Source organism: Oryctolagus cuniculus, chromosome 12 (assembly GCF_964237555.1).
Source record: "Oryctolagus cuniculus chromosome 12, mOryCun1.1, whole genome shotgun sequence".
In the NCBI taxonomy this organism is placed as follows: domain Eukaryota; kingdom Metazoa; phylum Chordata; class Mammalia; order Lagomorpha; family Leporidae; genus Oryctolagus; species Oryctolagus cuniculus.
In genome coordinates, this window is record NC_091443.1 from 104,947,366 (window position 1) to 104,968,466 (window position 21,101).

Here is a 21,101-nt window from a genome sequence, read left to right on the forward strand (position 1 = left end):
ACTGTATTTATTTATTTGAGAGGTAGAGTTACAGACAGAGAAAGGGAGAGACAGAGGTCTTCCATCCGCTGGTTCACTCCCCAAATGGCCACAACGGCAGGAGCTGTACAGATCTGAAGCCAGGAGCCAGGAGCTTCTTGCGGGTCTCCCACGAGGGGGCAGGGGCCCAAGGACTCGGGCCATCTTCTGCTCTTTGCCCAGTGGAGCAGCCAGGACTTGAACTGGCGCCCTTATGGGACAGCCGGCGCTGCAGGTGGAGGCTTAACCTACTGTACCGCAGCGCTGGCCCCCACAGGTGTGTATACCTTAACACACCTGGATGCAAAACGAGCACAGATCCCGGGCACCTGCTATCTAAGGAGGCCACTAGCAGTTCAAATAACTCGGAGTGCTTTCACTTTGCCAACTCTTCCTCTGAGACAACTGGGTCTCAAGCTTTTGTTAAATATAAGGAATCAACAGCTTTGAAATTCAAAAGTGAACCCGTTTAGAAAACCACCTTTACCTTCCTTATATCTCATTCTTTTATCTTACATTTGGAGGATGATGAGGAATCATGCCTTTTTTCAGAGTTTCAAAAATTGTTAGAAACCTTTTTCTGAAAATGTTTTTCTTAAAGTATTTTTAGACTTGGGCAGCAAGTTTTGAGTGTGCCCTTGAAGGAGGAACTGCAAACGGACAGTTAAAGGGTGCAGAGAGCGGTGTGGGAAAAGGGCAGAGAACTGAGCAGGAGCCAGGTGGCAGGGCCCGAGCTCAGTGCTTACAGGCAAAGACTTTGACCTGGCAATGCTGGGTCAGCGTGCGCTCGTCACCGGCCAGCTAAGGCAACTTTGTACAGATCAGTCTTTCTGGACTCTCTGTTGAGGGAGGTACCGATACTGTAGCTCTTAGGGTTGTTTGGGGACTACCTGAGAAAATACTCAGCACAGACTCGGCTGGTGTCATTAATCACCCTGGGTTGTTAATGTTCACAGGGCTACCAGGAATCAGTGGCAAATTTTAAACAGAGAAAAAGAGACATGACTACACCGTAAATAATGCATTACACAGAGCCCAAACTGGAAGTAAACATCAGTTAGCTGGCTATTTTAGTAATGTTGGTGAAAAACCATAGTGTGGCCTGGGCTAAGGAAGGGAAAAAGCAAACGTGGATGGAGTCTAGAGATAGCACAGACTGGAAATGGACAGGGCCCTGTGGCGAATGGAAGTGACAGGGAAGCAGCAGAATGACACCCAGGCGCTGGCCTGGACAGTTCATTTTGGTGACCTGGAGACGTGGGGCTCCAGGTCTGGGAACTATTAACATACATAGGATGTTATACACCACACAGAAAGGGCAGGGGCTGGCGACACCCACCAGGCTCTGTGGCTTGACGGCTGGTAAGGGGAAAGCTGCACGGGACGCAGGCATGCAGGCAGCCTCAGCAAGTTCATGGGAGGAGGGGAGGAGGGGGGGAGGGGGGGAGGGGAGGAGGGGAGGAGGGGAAGAGGGGAGGGGGGGGGAGGGGAGGAGGGGGGAGGCGAGGAGGGGAGGAGGCAAGGAGGGGAGGAGGCGAGGAGGGGAGGAGGCGAGGAGGGGAGGAGGGGAAGAGGGGAGGAGGGGGGGAGGGGGGGAGGGGGGGAGGCGAGGAGGGGAGGAGGCGAGGAGGGGAGGAGGGGAGGAGGGGGGGAGGGGAGGAGGGGAAGAGGGGAGGAGGGGGGGAGGGGAGGAGGGGGGGAGGCGAGGAGGGGAGGAGGCGAGGAGGGGAGGAGGGGAGGAGGGGGGGAGGGGAGGAGGGGAGGAGGGGAGGAGGGGAAGAGGGGAGGAGGGGGGGAGGGGGGGAGGGGGGGAGGGGAGGAGGGGAGGAGGGGAGGAGGGGAGGAGGTGCAGCGAGCAGGGCTGACAGAGTGCTCACCAGCATCCGCGGCAGGTGTGTTTACAGACCCAGTGAGCGTAAACTGGGGGAGAAAAGTGTACAACGAGAATAGATGGATGCGCTCTCCTCCACCAAAATACTGCTAAACAACCACAAAACTTTCAAGTTCACTTTTTCTGATGACATCCAAACAGAAAACCGAATTCAAACAGGCTCACAGACACCTGTTCTAAGTCTGCGCTTCCTAAGTCACTGACAGAGGAGTGACCACCTAAAACATTCACCTCTTTTCGTAAAGACAACATGGAGGAAAAACACCACTGAGCCGGTCATTTCCCGTCATGGAACAAGGAAACCTCATACACGCCAAGCCAAGTGCTAGCTTCTTGCAAGTTTTGTCAATTTACCCCCCATTACGATTCCTTATATTATAGAGGGAAAAAAAAAAACCACACACTCTCCTTAAATTAGCTAACAGGGAAGACTGTGAAAGCACTGGATATACCCTCTGTGATTTTTCCATTAAAAAGAATAAAACAGCTGTTACTATTCACATTTTTGCCCCAATATCAAGGTCAATTTAAGGGTATTTCTCTCCCAATAGGAAACGGAGGACGCTCCTTAGCTTTGCCAACCAGATACACCGCAGAGAGACCACCAAGATCACAGCTTCTCAGAACTCCAGTGTCCCAAGAGCAGGCAAACCTTCACCTTGTCCTTCTGTTAAAACAGGATCAACTGCCAAAACTTGGAGTGACTTTTACTAAAATGATTACTTTAAATTATTTTCATCTCTCTGGCAGCAAAAGGATTACGTTTTGTTTAGAAGAAAATCTAATACAAGGAGACTTCAAAAGCTCAGGGAAACGCATGCTGTGGAAAACCTACGCCTAGATCTCAAAGACTTCTGCACAGTAAATCCCCCTTTAAACTCCACTGCCCAAGAGCTTCTCGAGGTGCCCATGCATTTCACATTTTCCCAAATTCAGAAATATTAAGAGATAAAAATGTGGTAAATTTTAAGTTTTTCTATTCTATTCCAAATGTTAAAAAAAAAAACTAGTGTCTGGAAAAATTATCCTTCAATGATAAGGATTAAAATAGACATTAAAAAAAACTCTCCCCGGAAACACTGAGTGACAAACATTCCAACAGTAAGTCGAAACAAAGTTTAAAGAAAATAAGTGGCATCACTTCAACTGCAAAATGAGCTAACAACTTTCCTGTTCAAGAGCACTGGACCTGCGGCTCAGAGCTCAGCCCGGGGCCTGCCTTTGCCCCCACTTATAAATTAGATTCATATTGTCAATTATCTTGAATAGTGCTTCTAGACACCTTTTTATGTCTATTCTGGAACATCAGTCAACTAGTTCACAGCCCAAGCAGCTGAACCCAGGTCTCCAACAGACTGGGTAGTGGAGGTCCCTGTGAGAGACAAAACACAAAACACGCTGTCTAGCACGCTAGCTACCTTCACACCTTTAACCAGAAACCTGTGAGGCACGGCGGAGGGGCTCACACACCATGCAAAACCCTGCAACAGTCTGTATAGATTCTCCAGTTTTGAACTGTACTAAACAAATTTCGGACGTGCACACAGGGACACGGGCTATTCAGAGACAGGTCACGTGAAACGGAACACTCTAGCCCCTCTACAAACGTCCAGGATGTATTTTCTTGAAAGGCAGTGTTTCTCCTCGTGTGTACTTACCCAAAGCAGCACATACTAACAAGCAAAGCTGGCCTCAACAAAGCCGGCACAAAATATCAAGCCCTCTACTCAGTGACAGCAGCACAGGCAACACATAAAATCCCCAACAAGTCAGCAAAAATGGTCACAATGTCCTTCAGCTGATTTTAATATCCAGAAAATGGATTTAGACGCATCTGTATCTTGGAAAAATGGAGTTTAAAACAGGCTATCCGTGTAGGCAAAAACTAATCAACAGCTCAGAGCTCCAGAGGCACACTTTAATAGAAAATTTAAGGGGCGGCCCATTAGAGAGACTTTGAAGCGCATCCTGCTGGTGGCAATATAAACTGGTGTAACCTTTCCGAAGAGGAATTTGGCCAGTGACGTTTTCATATCCTTTGATCTAGGTAAGCCCACTCCAGGGGATTTTTCCCAAAAAGAAATAAACCTTTTTTTTTTAAAGGGAAAATATTTTAAAGATACACACAGAAGTGTGTTCAACACGATACCATTTTAAATGCTGAAAAACTAAGAACCTGAGAGTTGAAGAGGCCAAAGACTAGGTTAATTAAGGTTGTACCAACGGAAAAGAACTATGTAATACTGGAATGAAAGCAATTTTAACAGCAGATGATACAGTTCAGTGAGAGAGAGTACAAAACTGCATTCACAATTACTGGAAAAATGCAAGAATGATACACAGGAGGGCAGATGGAAAGAATGTGAGCTCCATACAACGATACTGTGGGCAAATGGGTGACTTTTCTAGCTTTTATTATTATAGCACTGGTAAAGCAACAGACATAATGGAAAAACATTAAGTTAAAAGACTGCATGATCTGGCACAAGTAACATAGAAAATACAAGTACAGAGACTAAAAATGGTCACCTGGCATTTGGACTGATCATTGAGATGAATTTTTATACCTAAATTTCTATGACAGAAAAGAGCAACACCATAAATAAAATAATCTCTTGAAGAAAAATCCTAGAACTCTAAAACACTACAATCATTTTATACATAAGATTAATGGTCTTAAAAGTACTTTAAAAAAAAGTTTCAGTAGCCTACCTACAGCCTTTAAAAACACAAATCAAACTCATTTCCTATCTCAACAGTGTTAATTACTTACTTAATTTGACCTTTGAAAGAAATGAAGTTTGAAGAAATCAGTTTTACTGTCCCAAATCATGATTCAATGACTTTAAAAAAAAAAAAGCCTAAAATTATGAGCGCATTAAAAACATCAACATACTGCCAAGTTTAAAATATATCAAAGTTAAAAGGGGGGGGGGGGGTTGCGCCGGGGTGATAAAGAAAATTAAACAGTTGGCACTGGCATTTCAGTTCTCTAAAAAGAACAAATTTAAGTCCCTCACATTTATCGTGGTAGCAACTCCACACCTTAAGTTTAAGGAAAATCACACAAACAGACCTCCTCCAGATGTCATTTATGAAAACTGACAACGGCTGCTCAGACGTCCAACCCCAGAGATAAGCCTGCTGCTGGCTATGATTCGGATTCAAAGGTCCTTTAGTGACACTCAAATCCCCAACTAAAAATAAGGATAAAAGAAAGTCAAGTCTGATTCTCTGAACACCTATTTCCTGTCCAAACAGCCCTTTTGTTCTGCCTCCCTGCTTAATTTTAATGTTCCGTCTGCATCAGAAAACAGAGCAGTGCCAAAGCCCGGCGTACACAGAAGCATAAAGGAGCAGAAGTATAAAAGCAAAGGTCGTTAAAGGATTAGAACAAAAATCCTACCCACGGAACCTCCACAATTTTCTGTTTGCTTCACCTCAGATTAACTTCACTTGAAGCTGTTCTCCAAAGCAACCAACCCTGAACACCAAGCTCCACCTTCCCCCAGCCTAGTGGCCGGCCCGGGCAGTCTCCTCCCCGCGGGCGGCACTGGCCGCCGTGATTGGGCCCGGCTAATATCCATTATTTTAAAGAACTTTTCCGTGCTAGCAGGTTAGGTTAGACGCACGAAAACCCCCTGGATAAGCTGGCTTCTTAAAGAAACAGAGGCAGCGTTTCGGTTTTCCCATCATATACTATTCGCTTTCTCTTTTGTCTCGGTGAAAAATAAACTAAGTAGCAGCAATGAACATCTCACGGAAGGAGCTTTCAACCAACCGAGGAAAAGGAATGGTCTGAACCTAAATCACTTGACATTTTTTTACAGAGCCTCGAGGGGGGGGGGGAGAGTTACACTTTAAAAAGCCAGATTCCTATTTTAATAGAGTTCACATTTTGTCTGAAAATGTAAAACGGCAACAGAAAATCCACTACAAAATTTTCGTAAGAGGAACAAAACAATATTTTCTCTAAGACTTAAAGAGAAGCTTATTAACTTAAGCGCAAATATATAGCACTAAAATACTGAAAGCAAAAGACTTATTCCTAAGCCACCTATCAAACTCGCTGACACGTTCTCAGTATCACAAAAGAGTAAAATTTTCAGTGACATCGAAGATTGATGGTCCCACTTCAAGCTCAAACTTTAATATTTGCACATTTAGCAGGTGTACATTGTATGAATGTTTTGTCAAGGTTAATGCTCATCCATTGCAAATGGAGATCTCAAAAAAAAAAAAAAAAAGATCACTTGTTCTTAGGATTAGGACGTCCTCAGGTATAAGATCCAGGAAGACTTCAGTTTTTTTTAATTGTTGTTTTTAAAAGATGAGCAAAAACTATTCCAAACCCTCAAGGTGTCAGGGGCACGCTGTGGGAAGACGGGGCGTGTGACCTTACGCTGCTCGGTGAGCCGCATCACAGGACACCACAGAAGCACTCCGATTTTAAGCCAAAAAGACCGGCTGTCACTTTATCCGTGACTAAGTTTGCTGTATTTTATGATCCAGGTTTATGTTTTCATCAGAACTGTTTTTCATGTTTTAGTAGCTTGGCCCATCAAACATTACTCCGACATTAATCACTATCTGGCTGATTCAACAGCATTTAGGATGTTTAGTGAAGTATAATTTTCGCCTCCACCAGAAATTCTGACGGTGATTCAGTGATTCATAAAAATAAATTCAAACTGAAAGCAGATTAGAATGATTACTTCTTAAAATTAGTGTACATACTAAACAAATTTTAAATTAAAGCCCCAGCTTACGAAGTGCAAAATCTTGCAACCATTTTTCCCTCAAGAAAACTTGTATTGGAACACAAAACAGTTTTGAATACAAAGAGAACTCTGAAAATTCCCGTAATTGCAACTAGACACGAACATGGAGCAACACCCTGCTGCAGCCCCAACAGCTGCATCACCCATTATGCCCTGTAAGTGGACAAACTGAAAGGGCCAATTCACAGAGGTCTAGTCCCAAGATCCTTTGCAAGGAGTCACTGCTTCGAATGCCCAGCACTTCGCGAGTCAAGGTCAGGTTTTCTTCCCACCGTGTGGACACTCTTGCAAAGGAACCCTGGAAGCAGAAGAGGGGCAGGAGCAATCAGCAGAAAGAACAACTAATTGTGAGTGAGTTCCAGCCCAGGACTGTGGAAAACAGACTGCAGATGACCAACAAGTTTAAAGGATTACAGAAAAACAGAAATGGTAAACATCTTCACCTCGAAATTTGGCAGGAGACAGAGGAACCAAATAAACCTGTGCTCTGACATCCACTTTTCACTTCAAAGTTGATTATCTGCACGGAACAGACACCAACCATACATTCACATAACCAAGACTGCTGTCACACCGTAACCAAGAACAGAGAGAGACTAGCAATTCCAGATGTGCCGAGACCTCCAGGGCTTTCTGGAAAGAACGTCAAGGTGATGGTAATCATTTCAGGTGTCACACAAGTTACAATCAGGGGAATTTTACTGCATTTCTAAATCACCAGAAAGAGCAAAATAACTAAAGTGGCATCCCGACCATAAAACTCCCAAGCAGGACTACTACATGACAACAGTATGGCTTAACAGAACAAGGAGCCTGCAAGAGCGCCACGCCTCTGACTGCTCACGAGGACACCACTAGCTCAACACCGAGCACTCAAAGGATGCATTGTGCATTCTTTGTGGGAGCCTTGAGATTTTCCCAAACTATCAGCTAGAAACAATTCTGAAGCGAACAAGCCACTGAACTTGGTCCCACTTCACTTCTGATTAAAAAGACCCTAAATACAGAGCCAGCGCCTAAAGAATTAAACAACTGTTGACAGAGCATACACAGAGCAGGGCAGAGACTGTCTTAGCGAGCTGCTCTGCCTACACAATTAGTTCATCTGGGGCCTTCTCCCTGGACACCACTGGGGGGTTAGGCAGGAGGTGATGAAAGGACCACCCTGAGACCAGGCCACGTGCCTGGGATCAGTGAGGACGGAGTCTGAAAACCACCATCCCAGGGAGCACAGACAATAAAGAAAAACCCTTGCTTTGGCAAGTACACCTTGGCTACAAGGTGTACGCAGAGTTTGCAACCCCTGCTGTCTATCTTCCAACTCATTATGGGAAAATAGTGCAGTGTGTATTGGGGAGTTGGGGAGGGTATTAATGGCCCATCCAGCAAACCCGGAACACAAAGGACACAGTGAGGCCACAGACAGATAAGAAAGCATAAGCCAAACTGATAGGAAGAGATCTTCCTGGGAGTGCAAGACAGCAAACTCTTTGTCCTAAGTCTAAAGGAATAAGCAAGGTAACCAATAACTGAAATTAGAAACAAACAAAGATAACAACAGGCAGATAAAAGCATAAGTAAAGGAAGAAGTATTCATAATCCTCACCTATAAAGATTTAAGGGCCATAAATTTTCATTCGCCACAACAATATAACACAGATCATCAATAAAACTGCTAGACGAAGACAAGTGGACAGAAAGTAAACTGGCAGGCTTTAATTTCTACCCCTCAGCAGCATAAACCAAAAGACAAAGTAAAAGATTACAAGATCGATTTTTCTAGCTATCAAAGGCTTCTTTCCTCAAAATTTTTTTAAAACTTGTGGTCACAATGAAAACTAACAATTCTGAAAATCAAAACATGTGCAGGTAACACTGCCTGTCAGTTAAGCAATGCCACTGCAGTTGAGAGTTAGTTCATTCACTTGCCAGACCTTTGCACCCCGACCAGGTACTGGGCACCAGTAGCGGCTGTGGATACCATGGTAAATAAGATGGACAGAACTCCCACCCTACAAAAATACAACAGGGGCCAAAGGGATTTTCAGTTTTCTAACAGTCGTATTAAAATACTTAAAGGGGCCAGCATGGTGGCATAGCAGGTAAAGCCACCACTGCCGCCTGCAGTGCCGGCATCCCATATGGGCAGCAGTTGGAGTCCTGGCTGCTCCACTTCCAATCCAGCTCTCTGCTGTGGCCTGGGAAAGCAGCAGAAGATGGCCCAGGTCCTTGGGCCCCTGCACCCACATGGGAGACCTGGAAGAAGCTCCTGGCTTTGGATCCTTGCAGCTCCAGCCGTTGCAGCCACCTGGAGAGTGAACCAAGGGATGAAAGACCACCCCCCTCCCTCTTTCAAATACATAAACAAGTCTTTTAAAATATATTCTAATAAACCGGCTTGCGCTGTGGAGCAGTGGGCTCCACGTGCAGCCCCAGCTCAGTTCATGCCCCGGCTGCTCCTCCTCTGATCCAGCTCTCGGCTTTGGCCTGGGAAAGCAGCAGCAGATGGCCCAAGTCCTTGGGCCCATCCGCATGGGAGACCCAGAAGCTACAGGCTCCTGGCTTCAGATTGGCCTAGCTCTGGTCATTGCAGCCACTTGGCGTGTGAACCAGCGGACAGAAGACCTTTCTCTCTCTCTCCCTCTCTCTATAACTCTCTCAAATAAATAAAATTTAAAAAAATTAAGTAATAAAATTTTTAATAATACATCTGATAAGCAATTTACATAAAAAAAACACTATTTGAAAGGGAGAGAGACAGAGACATGCACACAAAGACAGAGATCTCCCACCTCCTGAGGTTTACTCCCCAAATGCCTATAACAGCAACAGCCAGGGCTGGGTCAGGCCAAAACCAGAGAATTTCCCACACCAGTGGCACAGACAGAACCCGAGAGCTGGAGCCATGACCTGGTGTTTGCCATGGTGTACATTAAGAAAGCTGGAACTGTAAGTGGAGCTGGGACTCATAGCCAGGCAGTCTGATATGGGGTGTGGGTACCCCCTAACACACACTTTACCTGCTGCGCCAAATGCCTGCCTGATGAATAATTTTTAAATGGAGAGATTCTCATTCTTGCTGAGTATATAAATCAAGTACATATGTGGCAATGTAAATGTAAATAAAATACAGTGCCCATTAGCCTCAAGATTATAATTCAGGTAAAGCTATATTTCTGCAAAAGACTCCACATTTCACTGTCCAGTACAGGCGCCACTAGCCATGTGAGCACCTGAAGTGTAACTAACACAAATGAGCACCTGAAGGTTTAATAGTATTTACTTTTAGTTCATTTGAATAGCCGTCAGACTGGAAAACACAGGTCTGGAGGACCTTTTTTGTTTACAAAATAAGCGCGCACACCCAACAGGAGGACCCGACCAGTTCCGGGAAGTCCAAGGGTCCTTGAGGAGATCACAACACACACAAAGTCCTGGGCAGAGAAAACAGGAAATACGGAAGAAACAGCAAGAGAAGCACCGCGGGCAAATCGTGGGAGCTACTTGTGGGAGACGGATCGGGAGGAGACAGGAGAGCAGCGCACCAAGCGGCCCACCACGTGGAAACCGTGAGCGCCTTCCCAGAGAGGTCTCGGAGTAAGGCTCATCCCACTCCTTACAACACCGCCCGGTCTACACCAGCCCAAGCACTTCCGCGCTAGCTGCCCCCTTTACCGGACACCACTTCCTCCACGCGACTCCTTGATCTGGAGCTCAGAATCACCTGCCGCATTTTCCACACGGGATGAGCTCGGAGGCAGTCATCCAGTGAGGAGATGGGGGAAGGCTTCAAAGCTATTTGGAAAGCAATTTTGGCAGAAAATTTTACCCAAAAGACTCAGTTTGTCCTTACTTTTAAAAATTTACTTACAGACTGAGGAAGTCTGGTACCACAATCAACTTAACAGTCATTTCCTAAGAGGGAGGCTCTCAGCCCACCAAGCAGCACGTTTTCTTCACCTTCCTAGCACCTGTCAGACTCTGAGACGGCTTCCATTCTTCGACTTGCTGCGCTCCGCTTTCCCAACAGGCTGTGCGCTGCGCACAGTGCACGGCTGAACGCTGGGCACCCAGCACAACGCCCAGCGTGAAGTGGGTGCTCACAGAACGGAAACCGCAGGAATTACACATATCACCAAACCTTCAAGAACCCAGACAAGTAGAAGTTTCAATGGCACTGAATTTTTAAAATCACACAATATAAAACATTAAGTGTAGACATAACACATTGAATTTTTTTAAGATTTATTTATTTATTTGAATAAATAAGAGCTACATAGAGAAAGGAGAGGCAGAGGGAGAGAAATAGAGAAAGAGAGAGAAAGAGAGAGAGAGAGAGAGAGAGAGAGAGAAAGAGGTCTTCCATCTGATGGTTCACTCCCCAATTGGCCACAACAGTCAGAACTGTGCCAATCCGAAGCCAGGAGCCAGGAGCTTCTTCCCGGTCTCCCACGCGGGTGCAGGGGCACAAGCACTTGGGCCATCTTCTACTGCTCTCCCAGGCCACAGCAGAGAGCTGGATCGGAAGTGGAGCAGCCGGGACTCGAACTGGCGCCCATACGGGATGCTGGCATTTCAGGCCAGGGTGTTAACCCACTGCGCCACAGTGCCTGCCCCTGAATTTTTTAAGTTAAGAACCCTAAATCAAAGCCAATTTGTGCTTCCAAGGAATCAACTAAAAAACTCAAGGATTAACAAAAGCAGTAACCAAGAATTCTGGGTGAGTGTGGGGAGGGGGAGGGTTAAGAGTGTACATTTAAAGTCACACAATGAAACACATATTTGTTCACAAAATGAAAACAGCATATCCAGGGCACATGAATGTGCAAGGGCACCAAGACACTGGCATTGACCATTCTAAAAAGAACCAGTGCATGTGCACTTATATATGATAAAGGCAGCTTTGTTTCAAGGCAACAAAGATTTTCCTTAAACGAGGCTAAAATAACTGTTAAGAATAAATAACATACGGGGTGGGCACCGTGGCTCACTTGGTTAATCCTCCGCCTGTGGCGCTGGCATCCCCATGTGGGCACCAGGTTCTAGTCCCGGTTGCTCCTCTTCTAGTCCAGCTCTCTACTGTGGCCCGGGAAGGCAGTGGAGGATGGCCCAAGTGCTTGGGCCCTACCACATGGGAGACCAGGAGAAGCACCTGGCTCCTGCCTTCGGATCAGCGCAGCGCCGGCCATGGAGGCCATTTGGGGGGTGATCCAATGGAGGGAAGACCTTTCTCTCTCTCTGTCTATAACTACCTGTCAAAAAAAAAAAAGGAATAAATAACACTTCTCTTCACATATTATAAATCAATCCGATATGATACAAAGTCCCAGGTGATAAAAGTAAGCAATCCCAGATGAACCAAAAACGACATGAAAAAATGAACTAGAAGCTAAAGAACTAGAAGAAAACAGTTATCTGCATAGGAGAATCCTTTTAATATAAAAGCCAGGTAGCAGCCATAAGTAAGAATTAATCTGCATTTCTTAAAAGGTAAAAATGCTGCATGTTTTTAAAAACAAAGCAAAAAAAAACTATAAGCAAATAAAAGGCAAATAAAGAGGCAGGAAAAACACAGTACACAGCACACAGCAAAGGGCTGCCACCCCACCTGCTGAGGAGGGAATCAAATACGCACAAAGCTGAAGAGGTCCAATACCCACACCTCTGCTGAGCACCGCAACAAGTCCTATGAAAAGGGAGGCAAGGATGCCGGATAATGTTCCAGTGTGCGTTCTTAGACTGCCGTGTTGGTCTAACCTGTATGGAACACTGGCACTATTTGTTTAAAGACTTCTGAAAAAGAGGTTCATGCTTTGAGGAAACGATTGGGAATACACAGGAAGCTGTGGCTTTAAAGATGATCTTCACAGTGCTTACGAGAGGGAAAAAATATAGTACAATTACTCACGATGGGTCGCTAAGTTATACTACTTTCATGAAATGAAATGGTACGTGTACTCCTTAAAATTCACATCTTTAATACCTGGGGATCCAGCCATAGAGAGGAGGGAATCTCCGTCCTCATGTAGTTTACCTTCAAGCAGGGGATGCAGACAATAACGACTTCAGTTGGCGGGTTCTACGACGACGAGAGCGGGCAGCACAGGGGTCAGCGGAGGGCATCTCTGAAGGAGTGACCCGTGGGCAGAACCCCGGCTGACAGCTCGAGGCAGAAAGAACAACACTTTTAAGGGAATACATTTGGCCTGCTCGACAGTCCCAAAAAGGCCAGGACGGCTGGAGAGCCACGTGTGAGGGAGAGCATGCGGACAGGATGTCTACGAAGCAGGCAGGGCCCGGGTGGTCCTGGAGCAGTCGAATGCAACCTGGTGACCACCAGTCCCACCTGAAACGCGACCAGGCAGAAGTGAGAGGCGCTGTACACGGAACACACGCTCAATCAGCCCGGTAACAACTTCTTGGATGGACAGCATGCCGAAACCACTGCGTTCGGGGCCGAATAAAAAATATTGCACCTGTTTCTCTTTTTGGCAATGTGGCTATCAGAAAATTTTTAATTACTCCGGGTGGCTCCCATCATTTTCCTATTTGCATTGCTGGTCTAGCACATAAAAACCACAGTGAGAGGTCTGCATTTATTTTGTGTACTGCCACACCACTGAAGGGTTTGAATCGTTTAAATTTACACACGTAAATGACGCTCTCCGCCAAGAGCAGCCGGGTAGACTGCAGAGGAGTGAAAGCTGAAGCAGGCCTCACCGCGCGACATAAAACAAAGGTAGGGAAACAGATCATACTTGGGATCAGGTTAGAAAGTGCAGCCAGAGTGTCAGCATTCCCTGTGGGCGCAGGTTTGTGTCCCGTGTCCTGGCTCCCCACTTCCGATCCAGCTCTCTGCTGTGGCTGGGAAAGCAGTAGAAGACGGCCCAGGTCCTTGGGCCCCTGCACCCCACCCCCACCCCATAGGAGACCCCGGATCGGTGCAGCTCCAGCCTTTGCAGCCTCCTGGGGAGTGAACCAGCAGACGGAGGACCTCTCCCTCTCCCTCTCTCTGTGTCTGCCTCTACGTAATTCTGCCTTCCAAATAAATAAATAAATCTTAAAAAAAAAAAAAAAAAAAAAGTACAGCCAGCCCAAGGCTGTTCTGAATTACTAGTTTAGAAAATAAAGAACTTAAGAACATGCACACAGGAACAGGTGTTTGGCCTCACAATGAAGAAACTCCTTGGGACACCAACATCCCACAGCAACGCGCCTGGGTTCAGGTTCCACCCTCTGATTCTAGCTTTCTGCTAGTGCACACCCCAGGAAGCAGCAGAGCTAACTCAAGTACTTGGGTCCCTCCCCCCACCTGGAAGCCCAGACTGAGTTCCTGGCTCCTGGCTTAGGCCTGCCCAGTCCTGGCAGTTGCAGGCATTTGGAGAATGAGGGGGAGAGGAGAGGAGAGGAGATGGATGGGGAGGGGAGGGGAGCAGAGGGGAGGAGAGAGGAGAGGAGAGGAGAGATAAAGAAAATACGCAGAGGGGGCGCAGCGGGTTGACACCCTGGCCTGAAGCGCCGGCATCCCTTATGGACGCCGGTTCAAAACCTGGCTGCTCCACTTCCAATCCAGCTCTCTGCTATGGTCTGGGAAAGCAGTAGAAGATGGCCCAAATCCTTGGGCCCCCAGCACCCATGTGGGAGACCCAGAAGAAGCTCCAAGCTCCTGGCTCCTGGCTTCGGATCCACGCAGCTTCGGCCGTTGCGGCCAATTGGGGAGTGAGCCAGCAGATGGAAGACCTCTCTCTCTCTGCCTCTCCTCTCTCTGTGTAACTCTAACTTTCAAATAAATAAATAAATCTTAAAAAAAAAAAAAAAAAGAAAATACACAGAAAGACCAGGATATACCTGACAAAATATTCACAATGATTCTTTTTTTAAAAAGATTTGTTTATTTATTTGAAAGTCACAGTTACAGAGAGAGAAAGAGAGGCAGACAGAGAGAGAGGTCTTCCATCTTCTGGTTCATTCCCCAACAAGCCGCAACGGCCCGAGCTGCACCCATCCGGAGCCAGGAGCCAGGGAGCCAGGAGCTTCTTCCGGGTCTCCTACGCGGGTGCAGGGGCCCAAGGACTTGGGCCATCTTCTACTGCTCTCCCAGGCCACAGCAGAGAGCTGGATTGGAAGTGGAGCAGCCGGAACTCCATGGCATGCTGGCACTGCAGGCGGTGGCTTTACCCGCTACACCACAGTGCAGGCCCCAACAATGATTATTTAAAGTGGCAGGGATATGTTATGAGTGGCTTTTCTTTCTAACTTTCAAATCCTTCTCAAAGTTTGGGGGAAACACACACACACACACACACACACACACACACCCCATACCCCTTACAGTCAAATGCAAACACAGCCAGATGGCACAGCCCTACCAAAACAAGGCATCCCGACACTCTGCAAGTGACCTGCTGCAAAAACTAAACCATCTCTACTTCCAGCTTCAGACAAAAACAAGCCACCTGACACTATACACACACACACAGAGCACCACCACCACTGTGCCCTAACTTGTCACTATACACACATACACACACACACACAGCACCACCACCACTGTGCCCTAACTTGTCACTATACATTACACACACACACACACAGCACCACCACCACTGTGCCCTAACTTGTCACTATACACACATACACACACACACACAGCACCACCACCACTGTGCCCTAACTTGTCACTATACACACACACACACACAGCACCACCACCTCCACCACTGTGCCCTAACTTGTCACTATACATTACACACACACACACAGCACCACCACCACTGTGCCCTAACTTGTCACTATACATTACACACACACACACAGCACCACCACCACTGTGCCCTAACTTGTCACTATACACACATACACACACACACACACAGCACCACCACCACTGTGCCCTAACTTGTCACTATACATTACACACACACACACACACACAGCACCACCACCACTGTGCCCTAACTTGTCACTATACATACACACACACAGCACTACCGCCTCCACCACTGTGCCCTAACTTGTCACTATACACACACACACACACACACACACAGAGCACCACCACCACTGTGCCCTAACTTGTCACTATACACACATACACACACACACAGCACCACCACCACTGTGCCCTAACTTGTCACTATACATTACACACATACACACAGCACCACCACCACTGTGCCCTAACTTGTCACTATACACACATACACACACACACACAGCACCACCACCACTGTGCCCTAACTTGTCACTATACATTACACACACACACACAGCACCACCACCACTGTGCCCTAACTTGTCACTATACACACATACACACACACACACAGCACCACCACCACTGTGCCCTAACTTGTCACTATACATTACACACATACACACAGCACCACCGCCTCCACCACTGTGCCCTAACTTGTCACTATACATACACACACACACACACAGCACCACCACCACTGTGCCCTAACTTGTCACTATACATTACACACACACACACACACACAGCACCACCACCACTGTGCCCTAACTTGTCACTATACACACATACACACAGCACTACCGCCTCCACCACTGTGCCCTAACTTGTCACTATACATTACACACACACAGCACTACCGCCTCCACCACTGTGCCCTAACTTGTCACTATACATTACACACACACACAGCACTACCGCCTCCACCACTGTGCCCTAACTTGTCACTATACACACACACACACACACAGCACCACCACCACTGTGCCCTAACTTGTCACTATACATTACACACACACACACAGCACCACCACCACTGTGCCCTAACTTGTCACTATACACACATACACACACACACACAGCGCACCACCACCACTGTGCCCTAACTTGTCACTATACACACACACACACACACACACAGAGCACCACCACCACTGTGCCCTAACTTGTCACTATACACACATACACACACACACACAGCACCACCACCACTGTGCCCTAACTTGTCACTATACACACACACACACACACACACACAGAGCACCACCACCACTGTGCCCTAACTTGTCACTATACATTACACACACACACAGCACTACCGCCTCCACCACTGTGCCCTAACTTGTCACTATACACACACACACACACACAGCACCACCACCACTGTGCCCTAACTTGTCACTATACATTACACACACACACACAGCACCACCACCACTGTGCCCTAACTTGTCACTATACACACATACACACACACACACAGAGCACCACCACCACTGTGCCCTAACTTGTCACTATACACACACACACACACACAGCACCACCACCACTGTGCCCTAACTTGTCACTATACACACATACACACACACACACAGCACCACCACCACTGTGCCCTAACTTGTCACTATACACACACACACACACACACACACACACAGCACCACCACCACTGTGCCCTAACTTGTCACTATACATTACACACACACACAGCACTACCGCCTCCACCACTGTGCCCTAACTTGTCACTATACACACACACACACACACACAGCACCACCACCACTGTGCCCTAACTTGTCACTATACATTACACACACACACACAGCACCACCACCACTGTGCCCTAACTTGTCACTATACACACATACACACACACACACACACAGCACCACGCCTCCACCACTGTGCCCTGACTTGTCACTATACACACATACACACACACACACACACACAGCACCACGCCTCCACCACTGTGCCCTGACTTGTCACTGCACTGCTGTTGGCATGATAAAAACAGACCGCTCTGGAGGAACACCTGGGGGCATTCTCAGATCTAAAAAAATACTGAAATATGCGCTTAATAACTCTTGAAATATCCACATGTTTCTCCAAAAAATGTGGCCAAGGACGCACAAGGCAATGCCGCAGAGTGACACCTTGGTCTCAAGGCTTCCCTGGAAGGCTCTGCCACTTGACAGGTGTTTGCCTCAACGCCGGTCCAGGCAGAACCGGAAGGAAAAGCTGTGGGCAGGGTTTTCTCCGCGGCACGGGAAGCCACAGAGCAGGTCTCAGGGTCGCTGGGGGAAGTTGGGGGGGTGGGGGAGAGGTGGCAAAGCGGGGAGGGAAGGCAGAGCCGGCTGCGTCAGAGAGCTTTCTCTGCTACAGAAGATGCTGAATAATGCCCGAGGACTTTACACAGTAATTAGAGGAAGATTCCTTACAAACAGGATCTCTGCTCCTCCTGCAAATACTCAGCTCCGCGGAACCAATCAGCGGGGGTCAGACCCTCAACTTCTTCCAGGACTTTCCTTCCAAGTATTTCCGTCTACTTCACGCACTACCTGAAACTGTGATGCAGCCTACAGGAAGCATTCGCAAAGAAACGGCCTTGTCCAGGAGGAGAAGCGAGAAGTGTTCACGCTGCTAGAGGCAAGACCAAATCAAAACCAGGAACACGGGCCTGCGTGCGCCCGAGTTCCGGGAGAAAAACACGATATTAAAAAGCTCCCAGCACAGGACTACGGCAGCATACCAGCTCTCGTAAAACTCCAAAGCAAAGCAAAGCAAAGCAAACCCCACGCTGCTTTTGGCACACCAACATATGTGATAAAACAACTTCTTAAAAAGGCAAAAGAATGACCAACCCAGTGCGCCCGACTGGAGTGACCCACAGGATGGGGAGCCCAGACCCAGACCCAAGTTTTCCTAGCGCTCCCGTTCTGGGTTTGCAAGGAGGAGTCACAGTTTCCCTTAGCACACTGTGTGCAAACTGTTCCTTTATGGTATTAGATGCGCTCTTGGCCACTTTAAAAAATTTTTTTTATTCTGATTTAACTGACATACAAAAAGCTGCACGCACGCCAGTATTGAAAACGGCGCACAAGGCAGGGTCCCGCACGTTATGGATACACAGTCGAGGCAATAAATGCACCAAGCCCTCAGTTTCCCTCCGGCATTCCTGGCGCTCTCGGCCTCCCTTACACTTATTTAAAAATATACAGATTCCTACATTGTAAAAGGGAATTCACCCGTGCGCACCCCGCGCCCCCCCACCCCGAAGCCCCGCAGGCTGCAACAGCTCAGCGCGCGCCCTAAAACTGGTGACACGGTCGCCACGCAGCGAACCTGGACGAGTTGATGGCATTTTACGTAAATCGATCCATCCATCCATCAACCCCGCCCCGGGTTCGAAAGGGGCGTCCGCTCCAGTTTCTCGGAGTCGCCTGCGGTCTCCACCCCCACCCCCACCCCCGAGGAACAGGTGCAGCTCCGGGGGGCGCACGCGACCCCCTCTCACCCCGCCGCGTCCCATCGCCTGCACACCCCACAGCCCCCCGCCCAGAAACGCGGAGCAAAGAACCAGGCGGGGCGGGGGGCCAGGAAGAGGCGCCCCGGGGGTCGCACCCGCTCCACGCCGCCCACCCTTCCCCGCCCCCCAGGAGCCCCCCAACACGCGGCAGGCGGAGAGACCCTGCCAGAAGCCACCTCGCGCTCGGCGGGGCGCCCCTCACCGCCAACGGCTCCGCAACCGGGCGGCTGAGGGGGGGGGGGGGGGCCGGGCCCGGCGCGCCCCCCGCCCCTGACTGCAAGCCGGCCCCGGAGGGCGGGCGCCCGCCGCGTCGCCGCCTCAGGGCCCTCGCCGACGCCCCGGCCGCCGCGGGGCCCCCACCTGCTGCGCCGCCCGGCGCCTGCGGCCCGCGGGCCGGGGAGGGGCCGCCGCCGGTGGGGGAAGGGCGCGGCGGCCGGGCGGCGCGGGCCGCGCTGCTGCTCACCTGGCGGCGGCCGCCTCCGCCTGACGCGCTGCCCGCCGATGCCGCCGCCGGTCGCCGCCGGTGAATGGGGACAGGTGAGGCCGCAGAACCCCCCAGCTCGCTCCGGCCCAGCCACCGCCGGCCCCCCTCTCCGTCCGCTGTTTATTAAACTTTTCTGTTTGGTTGTTCGGCCTGTGACGCGAGGCCGGGGAGAGCGCTCCGATTGGTCGGCGCCCGGCGCTGACGCGGCGCGGCCCGCCCGCGGCCTGATTATTACCGGCCCGGGCGGAGCCGCGGGGCTGCAGGGGCGGGGAAGGGGGCGTGGCCGGGTTCGCAGCGCGCGGCGATTGGTCGAGGCCGGGGGAGGAGGCGGGGCGGAGCGAGGGGAGCCGCTCCTCCTTCCTGCCCGCCTGCGCGCTGGCCGGGTGGCTCCGGTCGCTTCGCTCTTTGCTCGTCCGCCGGCTGCTGCTGGAGGGCGATTTGCGGGCGACCCGCGGAGACTTTGGAGGGTCTGGCGATTGCAGGTTCGGGTCCTTCTGCCGCCTCTCCGGGAGTGGCGCGTGCCTGAGATCGAGGCACCTGAGAGGGGTCGCGCCTCACCTGCCAGGTGTGCCCGTGGGAATTCCGAGCGGCGGGCCCCACAGGCAGCCCCGTGGCGCCGGTCGTGGCCAGCGCTGAGTCCGCGCCCTGGCCACTCCCTCGGCGGTGCTACTCTGCCCTGTCCAGGGGCCAGCATTGGGAAAGAGCAGAGAGAGCAGAAAATGTGTGTGCGCAAGTGTGCAACACGCGTGCACAGGTGCACGGCGCGCCGCAGACACCCCCTGTCCCCAGGCTTTTCCGAAAGCGTGGTTCCAGCCCCGGCCCGAGCCGGGAGTTCAGGTCACACTCTAGTTGGTGGGCGAGGGTTGCAGACCTAGTCCTGAAACTCTTGAATGTAGTGTTTTAAATTTCAATATTTTGCATTAATTTTGATTTTTTTAAAAGTGTAATCTAGAAATGTTATTTTTTCCGGGTGCTCTCTGCTGTCATTACTTCACCCAGCTCAATAGCCAGGGCCCGCTTGGAGGAGTGGAATTCTTTCTGCTGTGTACAAGGTGGGCGGCTGGGCAGTGAGTGAGCCCCTAACACAGGAAGTGATTAATTATGCAGCCGGAGCTAGAAGCCAGAGAGCCTTCAGGGAGGAGGTGACACTGTGACACTGTGCAGGGGGCTTAGCCTCCTGGGAAGGGAAGGAAGGAATTTCCTGCCGCCCTGGGGTCCAGCCTCAAGTGAGAAACAGTCACACCTGTGGAAAACTGGAGCCCACTGTGCCTTGGGCCCTGAGGCATCCAAACTGTTTTTAGTTTCAAAGCAAGCAGGACCATGTTGGAGTGCATGTCTTTTTTTATTATTATTATTGCTAATTTATTTATTTGCAAGGCAGAGTTACAGAGAGGCAGAGAAAGGGAGAGAAAGAGGTCTTCCAACTGCTTGTTCACTCCCAGATGGCCGCAACTGCCGGAGCTGTGCCCATCCAAAGCCAGGAGCCAGAAGCCAGGAGCTTCTTCCCAGCATTCCATGTGGGTGCAGGGGCCCAAGCACTTGGGCCATCTTCTACTGCTTTCCCAGGCCATAGCAGAGAGCTGGATGGGAAGTAGAGCAGCCGGGACTCGAGCCGGTGCCCATATGGGATGCCGCCACTGCAG

The 21,101-nt window shown here is 49.4% G+C and overlaps 1 protein-coding gene across 18 annotated transcripts in view; it reads right to left on the reverse strand.

The window, feature by feature from the left end:
- Nucleotides 1-19,666, reverse strand: part of ZFAND6 (zinc finger AN1-type containing 6) — a 79,700-nt gene extending 60,034 nt beyond the window's left edge. For 2 of the 18 annotated variants that reach the window (XM_070054598.1, XM_070054586.1), the window contains exon 1: nt 19,335-19,364. The gene's annotated coding sequence lies outside the window, so the exon portion shown is untranslated. Of the gene's footprint in view, nt 1-4,985; nt 5,469-19,334; nt 19,365-19,437 lie in introns of those variants that run through there. The other 16 variants (XM_070054595.1, XM_070054583.1, XM_070054593.1 and 13 more) reach the window with 14 other exon arrangements.
- Nucleotides 19,667-21,101: the final 1,435 nt, after the last annotated feature.